The sequence below is a fragment of the Symphalangus syndactylus genome, chromosome 18 (genome assembly GCF_028878055.3).
Source record: "Symphalangus syndactylus isolate Jambi chromosome 18, NHGRI_mSymSyn1-v2.1_pri, whole genome shotgun sequence".
NCBI lineage: Eukaryota > Metazoa > Chordata > Mammalia > Primates > Hylobatidae > Symphalangus > Symphalangus syndactylus.
The window spans coordinates 34,602,206-34,614,047 of record NC_072440.2 but is presented as its reverse complement, the minus strand read 5'-3'; positions in this window follow the sequence as shown (position 1 = coordinate 34,614,047).

Here is an 11,842-nt window from a genome sequence, read left to right as displayed (position 1 = left end):
TCTCAGTCATTAATTATTTTTCATGACCCTAATGACCTTAACTCTTTTTTTTTTTTTTTGAGACAGAGTCTCACTCTGTCACTCAGGCTGGAATGCAGTGGCATGATCTCTGCTCACTGCAACCTCCACCTCCCAGGTTCAAGCGATTCTCCTGCCTCAGCCTCCTGAGTAGCTGGGATTACAGGCACGTGCCACCACGCCCGGCTAATTTTTGTGTTTTTAGTAGAGATGGGGTTTCACCATGTTGGTCAGGCTGGTCTCAAACACTTGACCTCAAGTGATCCACCTGCCCCAGCCTCCCAAAATGCTGGGATTACAAGTGTGAGCCACCGCGCCCGGCCGACCTTGACTCTTTTAAAGAGTACTGGTCAGTTATTTTGTATAACATGCCTACATTTGGACTTGTCTGATATTTTATCATGGTTAAATGGAGATTATATGGTATTTTTTAGCAAAATTACCACAGACATGAAGGTGTGCCCTTCTCAATGCATCATATCGGGGTAAATGCTGTTGATAGGTCTTATTACTAGTGATGATAACCTTGAACATTATTGATTAGAATTATATTCTTTATGCTTAGCTCCTAAACATTTGTTCCTCTTCTCTAATTATCCTTACTCCCTTGGTGAACTCATCCTTTCTCATGGGTTGGAGTATCTTCTATCTAATCTCCAAAGATACCCAAATTTATGCATTTTTTTCTGGATCTCTCCTCTGAGCTTTAGTCCATATATCCAACAGCCTACTCAATCTTTCCACTTGCTTATTGAAAAAGGGCCTCAAACCTAATTCAAAATCAAACCCCTGGCTGGGTATGGTGGCTCACATCTGTAATCTCAGCACTTTGGGAGGCCAACACGGTGGATCACCTGAGGTCAGGAGTTCGAGACCAGCCTGACCAACATGGAGAAATGCTGTCTCTACTAAAAATACAAAAATTAGCTGGGTATGGTGGTGCATGCCTGTAATCCCAGCCACTTGGGAGGCTGAGGCATGAGAATAGCTTGAACCTGGGAGGCGGAGGTTGCTGTGAGCTGAGATCGCACCACTGCACTCCAGCCTGGGCAACAGAGAGAGATTCTGTCTCAAAAAAAAATTAAAATTAAAATAAAAAAAATAAGACCACTGAATTTCCAGAAGTCTTCTATAGTTTAGTAAATGGCAATCCATCTTTCCAATAGCTCAAACCAAAAGCTTTGGTGTCATCCTGTTCCTGTCTTTCATTCTCACTAAAACCAGTTCATCAGAAAATGCTGCCAGTCCTATATTCAGAATCTATCCAGGAACTAGCCACTTCTCACCACCTTCTCAGCCAACACCTTGATCTAAGCCACCACTACCATCTTCTATCTGGATTATGGTAATTAATGGTAATCTGGATTATTGTCACCCAACTGGTCTCCTTGATTTTGGGCTTGTCCTCCTACAAGACAGACTCTGCCTCCTTCTCCAATCATGCCTCTGTGACTTTAACAGCTACTATGCTCCCCTTGCTCTTCCTTGAAAACACCAAACATGCTTCTGCTTCAAGGCTTTGCTCATTATTTTCTCCCAAAATTTAGTTCCTTTTTTCAGTATTCCCCTGCTTAGTAAATGTGCAACCAATCCGGTTGTACAAATTGGAGTCTTGCAATTCTCCTTGATGATTACCTCTGCTCTATTCCTCATGTTCAACCTATCATCAAACCTTGTGGCTTTTTCCTCCACATAAATAATGCTCAAACCTGCCTACTTCTCTTTTCCACTGCTGACACCCAGCTTTGCTGTTATCCTCCTATCAGATCTCTTTGGCCCCTGCTAATTGATCCTCTCCACTGCAGCCCAAGTTGTCTTTTCAAAATGCAAACCTGACCAAATCACAACCCTGCTTAAACACTTTTTAATGGCTCATTTTAATGGTTAATTGAGAATATAGACCTCAATTCTTAACATGAGCTACATAACCTTCCCGGTGTGGCCCTCACTCTCTGTACTTCCAGCCATGCTGACAGTCTCTTCATTCCTCGAATGGCGTCATACTTCCCCCAGCTGCAGCCTTTCCTCTGATTGGAAAGCACTCCACCCACCCAACCCTGTCTATCCTCCCCAGCCCCTTTTCTGCCAAGTTGAGACCTGTTCATGCTTCACACTGCAACTTAATTATCATTGCCTTGGTGGAGCCTCTCCTGACTCCTCAATCTAGATGAGATTCCTTTATTTCACACTACCAAAGAATCTTGCTTCTTTCCTACGGTACACTCTTTTTCAAAAATTCGCCCCTTCTCTGGGCAAGGGCATAGACTCCCTAGCTTCAGGCAACTCCTGTGTCTTCTTTATAAACTCCTGTACAATTTCCCCAATGCTAATACCTAATATATAATTTTATAATTAGCACTTCCCAGTTACCAGCTTCAACTGGTCTGCAACACCCTCTGGAACTTTGATGTGATAGAACCTTTAATACTTTCCTCTTCCGCCTCAGCAGGCTTGGCTGAGAAGGAGGGTGCTGAAGAAGGGGTTGAAGAAGGTGCTGAAGAAGGAGGTGAGTTATTGAAAAAGAGTCTTCTGTAGGCAAGAAGCAAGATTATAATTGCTTATAATTATATGTCCAGGAGTGTGATTATTTGTCAAACATCTGTTTCCTCACTAGACTGTAAATTTTATTTATTATAGCAGGGAGCAAAGTGCTTGACATACAGTTGGCATTCAACAAATATTTGTTGAACAAATGGATACATAGATGGATTGATGAAAATCATGCTTTTGAAAGACAAATCTAGCAAATCAGTAGAAGGAAGAGAAAGTGAAGGGAAGGAATTCTGAATAATTAGGAGGCCAGTAGAACAACACAGGCCAAAAAAGAGGAAATGAAATCCTAAACTAGGGTGTTAAGAGAGGGAATGGAAAGTAACTGTCTTTGGAGGGACTGTATTATGCTACTGATATTACCAGGTCAACCACAAATAGCCTAGCAATATCCAAGACTCTGCTCTGTGCCAGCTGCTCACCCCACATGTGGGCGGGGAAATCAACAAACTCTTGGCCTGACCAGCAGTCTCAACACTGAGAGGGAAGTTCTGTGGCAAGGACAAAAGGCACTTTCTAGGACATCTTGTCTTTTAAAAAGACAAAGCCATTTGAACAATAAAGAAATTCCAGCACCGTTTTCTCATCCTCTGGACCTTGGGGGCTCATAAATAAGCTGGTTCTTGTGCTTTTAACAGCCTCTGATGTATTTGATTACATTTTCAATTCAGATGGTTCCATTACTACAAGAAGCAACTTCATTACCAGGAGGGCCCAGAGCCCAGACTATACTAGCTCTCTGTCATATAATTTAGCCTCAGTCATACCTCAGACAATATTTATACAAGGTCACTTCTTCAAACCATGTCTAGCCTTCCCAAATGACAATATTATTTATGCCAAATGCTTCTCCTAAGGGATGGAAAACTGCCAACTCTGGTTTAATAGGCTATACGGACAGGCTAGAAAAACATCATTTGTAGCACACACAGTTTATGTATTTAGTATATAACTAGGAGTACAGACTGATCATTGGAAACATAGCTGAAAACTGGCCTCAGGAAAAAAAAAAAGCCACAAAAGCACTAAGGTTTGGATCTTTCCTCCCTGATATTAGTTTTGGAAGCCCTAGGTTTAGCCAGAATTATGAATGCACAAGAGAGAGCTGCCTCAGACTTTAGTGGCTACCTGAATAACCAAAATAGGGAGAAAACCTGCAAAAGGAAATTTAACGTGGGCGTATGTGCCCAGCAGCCATCCTCCTGTGGCTGCAAATTAATGTGACCATCCAGTGGAACAGGCAGCCCAGGGGCCTTTGGTAACAAAGAACAGTCTAACCCATTGATGTTAATTTACCAAATTATTCACATCCCACAATCTGGAATAGAAATCAGCGGCCAAAAAAATGCCTCCTCTACACCTCAATCAAAACACCTATAAAAATCTAGATACCAGGAGGCAAAGTCTGGAACATAAACTACTTCATAATGCTGCCAGTGAGTTATTAAAGTACAGAATGATGGAGCTGTTAGAGGCGGCTGGGCTACCGTTGCTTCCAAGCTCCATTCTTGGTGGTGTCTTTAATAAGGTATTTGGTCAAAATATATTGGTGACAACTCCTTTCTCTTAAAATCGAGCGAAGGATACAAGTCATACATTCCACTTAATCCTTTATAGACCACTAGAACTTAAAAATCTCTCTACTAGAGAATGAAGAAACTTCAAGTACTGAGCTTTCAAATAAAGTGCAGAATGCCTGTTCATACTTGCATGATTTATTGATGATGAATATCACTAATAATTTATATATTAATGTCCTTTAAATAGATGCTTACGATTCCTACATTTGAATACTGTATCAATTTAAATTTTAGGAAGCAAAAATGTCAGATTATAGAGCGGTTTCGAAATTCAAAATTGTTCCATTGTACTGATACATTTGGTATGGTTTTTGTTCCTTAAGATGCATTTTTTTAAAAAGCTTTAAGTATCTTTTGTTTTTAAAAGCTCTCTCCAGAGGAACTGCTACCCATTAACCCATATTTAGTAGTATTTGATATCCTTATCATTACTTATTTACAATAATAGCACTTCTTATAATTAGCATAACCTATGGCCAAGCAATTTCATGCCCAAGGATTTATTTCAGGCCAATAATTTGAGATATATGCAAAGATGTATAAGCAAAGACATTCACCACAAAGTTTTTTTTATTGGAAATAAATATACAACAATAGAAGACTGTTTAAACAAATTATCCATGTGATATAAACATAAACAATCACGTTATGGAAAAAATATCTAACTCATTGGAGAAAGTTCATAGTAAACTACAAGTGAAAAAGAAGATGACAAAGCAATATGCATCAAATGTACATTCATATGGAATGACATCAAAGTATTAGCCCAGGCTGGACAGTCTTGGGGACACCTGGAAATAATATAGGTAGGCTTTGAGAAGGAGGTTAAGGAATTGATACTGATGTGACCTCATTGACAGCTGTAGGCAGGTGATACTTAGGGGTATTTGAATATTAGAATTTTTACATGCATTTTTATTATGGAAGTAAGTAGCTTTCTATGTGTTATTCCCCAGCTGAGGAAGGGATAGCATGGACATTTTCTGCTGCTCCTAGCCCAGTGGTGGTTTGGACAGGATCTGTGTAAGACTCCTTCTTGTCCTCCCTTTGAATCTCTTTCCTTAAGTCAAGTGAGAGAAACTTGACTTCAGTATCATGCAGTGAGGTCCCTGTGTCCTCAACAGTAAAGCATTGCCATCTGCTTCCTAACATTACAATACTCCTGGGTAGCCCCTGAAACTGTCCACATGTCCATATGATCCTGCAACATAGAGATTTGTTAGGATACTGTAAATAAAACTTGAATAAACAGAAGCAAGAAATGAGAGACCCCAAGGGCAAAAAAAGAAAAAAGAAAGAAAGAAACGACGTAAGAAAAATAGACCTGCTTCGTCAGCTTCTCTGTCAAACAGATATGGCCCATGATTTATTAAAATAGGAGCTTTTTCAAGGCATGATTACAGGCAAGAGAAACCTGAATAAAGCTTTTACTTAACAGTGTCTTTGTGTGCACTGGGGGAAATGTTTCTGTTGGACTTTTCTATTTAGACATCCTGTGGGCTCCCCAAGCTCAATGCTTTTGAAGTAGGGATCATTCACTTCTTTTTCTGAGCATTACTCTTTAGACAGCACCTAAATAGAAGTGACAGGCCAAACAATATGGATGACTAAAATCTCTGCAGTGAGGAGAGATTGGGGAAGAAGACCAGGCATAGACCTTTGGGACAGGCCCACATTTGAGGGAGAGGAAGACAGAAAGGAAATACAAAGAGATCATCCAAAAAGTCAGAGTATGAATGAGTCTTTTCTGTATCAAAGAGTATAAACATCATTTTCTTTAAGGTGAAAATTTTAGTCAAAAATATAGTTTGAAGACAACATAGTTTTGTGTGATGCTAATAGATCTTTGCCTAGGGCTAAAATAATCCAGATGTACTGGATAAAACAAAGCAGAACTACACTTAAATATTTCCAAGAGCTCAACTATTTCACTCTCCTGAAAACCTTAAAAAAATCCTTCTCAAGGAGGTAAGTAAATAATTACAGGCATATAAAGGAGAGCCAAAATCTTGAAAGTATCAAGAAAAATTTACAAATGAGTATGCTTTAAAAGGGTCCTACTTGCTTGATAAACCAAAAGATTCTCATTCTTAAACATTACATTGACATTTTTGCTTGAAAATACAATATTAAAAGGTGGGTGCTAATGTGGGTTGACTTTTGTTTCCTAGGGCCAACTGTTGTCTGGCTCACTCTGCACTGAAGTAACCAAAGGGCCAGTTTATTCAGCAGCAATGCTGGGAGCATCCTTGGGACTAGAAGATTGAAAACTGTTACCTCTGTGGTCTCTGAGGCTGGGTTCAGACTAGAGCAATTGTGCAGTGAATTTGGCCCGTCTTGGGGACTTTGGCTCTCAAATGGCAGGGACTGTTCAGACTAAACTAGAGGTTATTTTACAAGGACCATCAAAATTCTCATTTGCATGTGTGAAATTCCTGTGGAGAGGCTGGCTTTTTCAATCAAGCTGGTTGGGCCAGATTACAAGTGGAGTCTGCTAGAGTGCATGTGAACAGCATCAGACAGCTCTCAGCCCTTCCCAGTTGGTCTTTCCCTTCTCTGGTGGAAATGACCAATAGTTCAGTGACCCCTAGCACCTTCTATTCCCCAGGTGGAGAAGTGGTCTGCTAGCTAACAGGAAGACATCAGGCTTTCTTAAAACAAATTTTTATCAACAGCTACCACTATCACAATGACGTTATTGAGTGCTTACATTGTGCTAAGTGTATTACATCCGTCATCTCTTTAGAGCCTCACAATCCTTCTATGAAGTTTGACATTTTTTATTTATTTATTTATTTTGAGATGGAGTCTGGCTCTGTTGCCCAGGCTGGAGTGCAGTGGCACAATCTCAGCTCACAACAACCTCCGCCTCCTGGGTTCAAGTGATTCTCATGCCTCAGCCTCCCAAGTAGCTGGGATTACAGGCACCTGCCACCACACCTGGCTAATTTTTGTATTTTTAGTAGAGACAGGGTTTCACTGTGTTGGCCAGGCTGGTCTCGAACTCCTGACCTCAAGTGATCCACCTGCCTCAGCCTCCCAAAATGCTGGGATTACAGGCGTGAGCCACCGTGCCCGGGCAATATTTTCATTGCTTTTTTTTTTTTTTTTAAAGGAGAAAGCTTAGTCTCCATTAAGGTTAACTTATCTCAGGTCACACAGGTTGAAGGAAATGGATTTGGATGCAGATAGTTTAAATTGCACATCCATACTTTTTAAGCCTTTTTACATAATGCCATGTTGCTTCCCTATTAGTAGACTGGCCTCCACTGGCAATTAATAGCAACAATGAGCACTGGGCTCAAAACCAAAATCCTGGGTGATATGGAGCAAACCATAAATTTGATTAGGAATCAGTTACCTGTGTCATTTTTTTCTTATAATGGAGTTGTGTGGTTCACAGGAGCCCTACCGCTTCTGGATGGTGTCATAATTCTCACAAAAATCTGGACCTCATGTCAGAAGCACTGCCCCATCCCTTTATTTTCCATGGCATCCTTTTATTTGATTCCATCTGCTCTGGGATTCAGAGCTTTCTCCACAGAGGCTTGGGAGGGGGAAGAAAGCAACCTATAAACAAACTCCAAATTCGGGCTGTCGGGGGCAGTGCCCATAGCGTTGCAGGTGCACAGTCCACTCCCGACCACTGTTTCCGGTACAACTCTAGGGATTGTGAAGAAAATGGGCCAATTATTCTTCAGCTTGGACATTCTTCTGAGGCCAGGACACCCTCGGTCTGGGAGCTGTGTGATTCAGATCTCTAATGTCTTTTTCAGGGAGGGAGGCAGCACAGTAGTTAAAAATTTCCCAGCTCTCAGTCCCTCCAGATCATCTTCCACATGTGAAGGGGGGGTGTCCTGTACTCATCACCTGGACGGCAGTCTGGCAACCGCTGGCCAAAGTGGTTTATAACATCTGGATTATTGTTTCCAGATGTGGCATTGAAATACTTGATTAAAAGTTTCACACACAGCATCTTGTAATAACTGACATATGCACAGAGAGTTTCTATCATCTGGAGCCAGGGTGGAAGCAGCAGGGACACTCAGAAGATGAGACAGAGCAAGGACAGTTTCTAGGATCTAAGCGGCCTGAGAAAACTGTGAGGCTGAGTTTCTACTGGGTCCTCATTAAAGTCAAGCAAATGGTGCTGAGCCTGGTGGAAGTCAAGTAGACTGGACAGAGCAAGGCCTCAGACAGATGTGCATTTAAACACCAACTCCAGCAATCACCAGCTGAGATTTCTGTGAGATACCTAACCTCCTGCCTCGGATTTCTCCTTTGTACGATGGAAATGGCCATACCTACCTCAGAGGAGGATTGTGAAGTGTCTAGCACATAGCAGGCACTTAAGAAACAGTTGTTTCTCTTTTTTTTTTTATTATTAGTCAAGTCTATAAACACAATTCACTATTATACTCATTACAAAACTGTTAGCAAAGCACATAGGACTAGAAGTTCCTTTTTATTCTTTATACAGAACAATAACATTTTTAAAGGACAAACAATAGTAGCAGCTGTTTATTATGTGCCCCTTGGAGGAAGAGCTCAAACAATTTTCCACCAAGTACAAAAAGCTCTGCATTTGTCTTATAAACAGATTCAGACCAATCCTGACCCTCAGACTAAAATCCTGAAGTCCCTTACATCTTCTGGAGTGAGACATCTTGATGTTGCAGGGAAAAGGGAGCTCAGCTAGAGCTAATGTTAAGATGCGCAAGACCTGAGAGTGCATCAGACAAAGCAATCCTCATTTAATAGGTGTGGGGATGCTGAAGAATTGGCCCAAATGAGTAAACTAATTTTATTCATTCCACAGTATTTTCCCTTTTAGTTTGAAAGTCATTGCCAACATAATAATGGTTATAATTAATGGAGCATCTGCAATACTCACGGGTGGTGATAGGCACTTTACTTACACCATTCCCGTGTCATCTTCTCTACAACTTGCCTGTAAAGTAGGCATTATTAGCACCCTCATTTTCCACATGAGGAAAGTGTAGCTGAGAGTTACATAGTTTACCACAAATCATGAAGCCACCAGCAGCAGAGTTGGAATTTGAACTTATCAATCTAACTTATCAATCTAACTCCAAGGGCGTCTCCCAACAGTCCTGAAACAACTTCACCTTACCATTTGGTGCACAGAAAACTAGTGAAAATTATTTTTCTGCTCATCACTTAAAACAATCATGATAGTTACACCTGTGGCATCTCTTGTTTAGCATGTCCACAACCGGTGCTCTGTCCATTGTACCACGTGGCCTCTAGAACACTTCAGTTTTTTGGTCCTGATGGCTGAACAGGTGTTCAGTACAATAGCTCCCTTTTCTCCCCATCTGCTTCTCCATGCACGGTGGGGCCCCGAGCCGTCACGGGCGGATGCTTCCCACATGTGTTTGCAGCCCCGGTGATGAGAAATGGCAGAAGCAGGTATTAAAGGTGGAGGTTATGGCTTGTTACTCTGAATGTATTAAAAACCATTTCCAGACTCCACATAAAGAGTTTTACACACACAGCACATATGATACAAGGGAGACAGAGAAGCAGACATGGGGATAACCACAGTGAGACATGTAACCACAACAGAAGTCTGGAGAGATGGGCTCAAGGAAAGCTACTTTCACAGACTGGGTGATGGATCGTCTCCTTAGCAGACAGACAGACAGCTAGAGGTACTTATTTTTATAAAAAGTTGACAGAAGCAACTCCAGACATCCAGGCCTGCTGTCTTCTAATTCTCATGTCCAGAGCTGACTCAGCCCTGTCTGTTTCCCTTTGCAGGATGGTGAGTTATTCCATGCGCTCGTGCTAATTATCCACAACCCGCTCCTTTCTTTTCTCACAGGTCGTTTAAATGTCTACTTGTCTGGGTTAGAACTTGGATGGATGTTGAATTCCCCTCTGTAGTCCTCCCCAGTGATGAATTTCTCATACCTAGGGTATTGTTTGTAGGGAAATTCTTTAAATTTAAAGGCCCTTGAGATGGCTTTCCAAAGAATTTGTTTTACTAGGCTCTTAAAGAAGGTACTTACCATTTACTGAGTACATAGCAAGTGCCAAATATTTCCATAAGCTATCTCCTTTAATGCTCCTAGTAATCATAAGAGGTAGGTATTTGTCCCATTGTACAGATCAATAGTATATAGGACAGACACAATAAATGAAAGGGAGAATAAAACCGGATTGCATACAAATTTCCTCAGGGCTTCCCTTAGTGTCCAAGACGCAGAGTGGCATGGCGAAGGAGCTGCACCAAGTCCAGGAGACCCGCATTTTTTTCCTGGCATTGCCACAAAACAACTCTGTGATCTGGGCAAGACACTTTACCTCTGGGCACTTCTGCTTATCTAAAAAAATATGTATAGGTAGCTGGACTAGGTGATTTCCTCTATAAGACCCCTTCCTCCTCTAACTTTCTATGACTATTGCCTATTTTCATACCCAGTTAGTGTTCATAATGTCAGACTCTCCAAGAATAAATTACTAGAACATAGCTAATCTATTAGCACTGAACTGATGTCCACCATCACCCAGCTCTGGAGAATAGCTCATCCAAGCCACATCTGGATAGCAAATTAAAGTAGCTACTTTACCCTTTCTAGAGTAATTTAGCATGCCGTATCTATTAAAGCCAAGTAGAAGCAGAACTTCCAACCCTGTGGCACAGTCACAGATGCCATTGCTTTGCTACCTTGGATCTGAAGGGTTTTCTTACAAAAAATAGATACTTGGTATTCCAGTTATCTATTGACGTACACCAAACCATACCCAAAACTTAATGGTTTACAGCAATAATTTAATATTATATTTCAGCTGGGCGCCGTGGCTCATGCCTGTAATCCCAGCACTTTGGGAGGCTGAGGCAGGTGGATCACCTAAGGTCGGGAGTTCAAGACCAGCCTGACCAACATGGTGAAACCCCGTCTCTACTAAAAATACAAAAATTAGCCGTGCATGGTGGCCAGCACCTATAGTCCCAGCTACACGAGAGGCTGAGGCAGGAGAATTGCTTGAACCTGGGAGGCAGAAGTTGCAGTGAGCCGAGATCGCACCACTACACTCCAAACTGGGTGACAGATCAAGACTCCGTCTCAAAATAAAATATTATATTTCATGGTTCTGGGGGCTTAAGGGCTCAGCTGAGTGGTTCTTTTCTGAGGTCCCTCATATAATTGCAGTTGGATGGAGGCAGAGGCTGGAGTCTTTAAAGGTTTCTTCACTTGTACGTCTGGCATGTGGGCTGGGATGGCTGCGGGCTTATTGGTCATATTTTTGTTCATGTGGCTTATCCATGTGACCATGTTGGGCTTCTTCACAGCATGGTGGTCTCAGGGAAGTCTGATTTCTTATATTGTGGCTGGATTTTCCCAGAGTCAAAATTCTAAGACAGCCATGAAGAAGCTATAAGCTTCTATATTCTATTTATCATGGTATTCACAGACCAGCCCAGACTCAAAGAAGTGGAGGCATAAATTCTACCCTCAATGGGAGAAGGAATACAAGAAGGGAAGGACTTGATGGCTGCCATTTTGGAGACAAGTTACTTCACTTTACCTATCTCAGAGCAAAATGAACTATAGGTAAATGTCAGGTAGTCTCTCTCTCTCTGTCTCTGTCTCTCTCTCTCTCTGTTTCTCTTTCTCTCTTTTTCTCTCTCTCTCTGTCACACACACACACACACACTTACACAA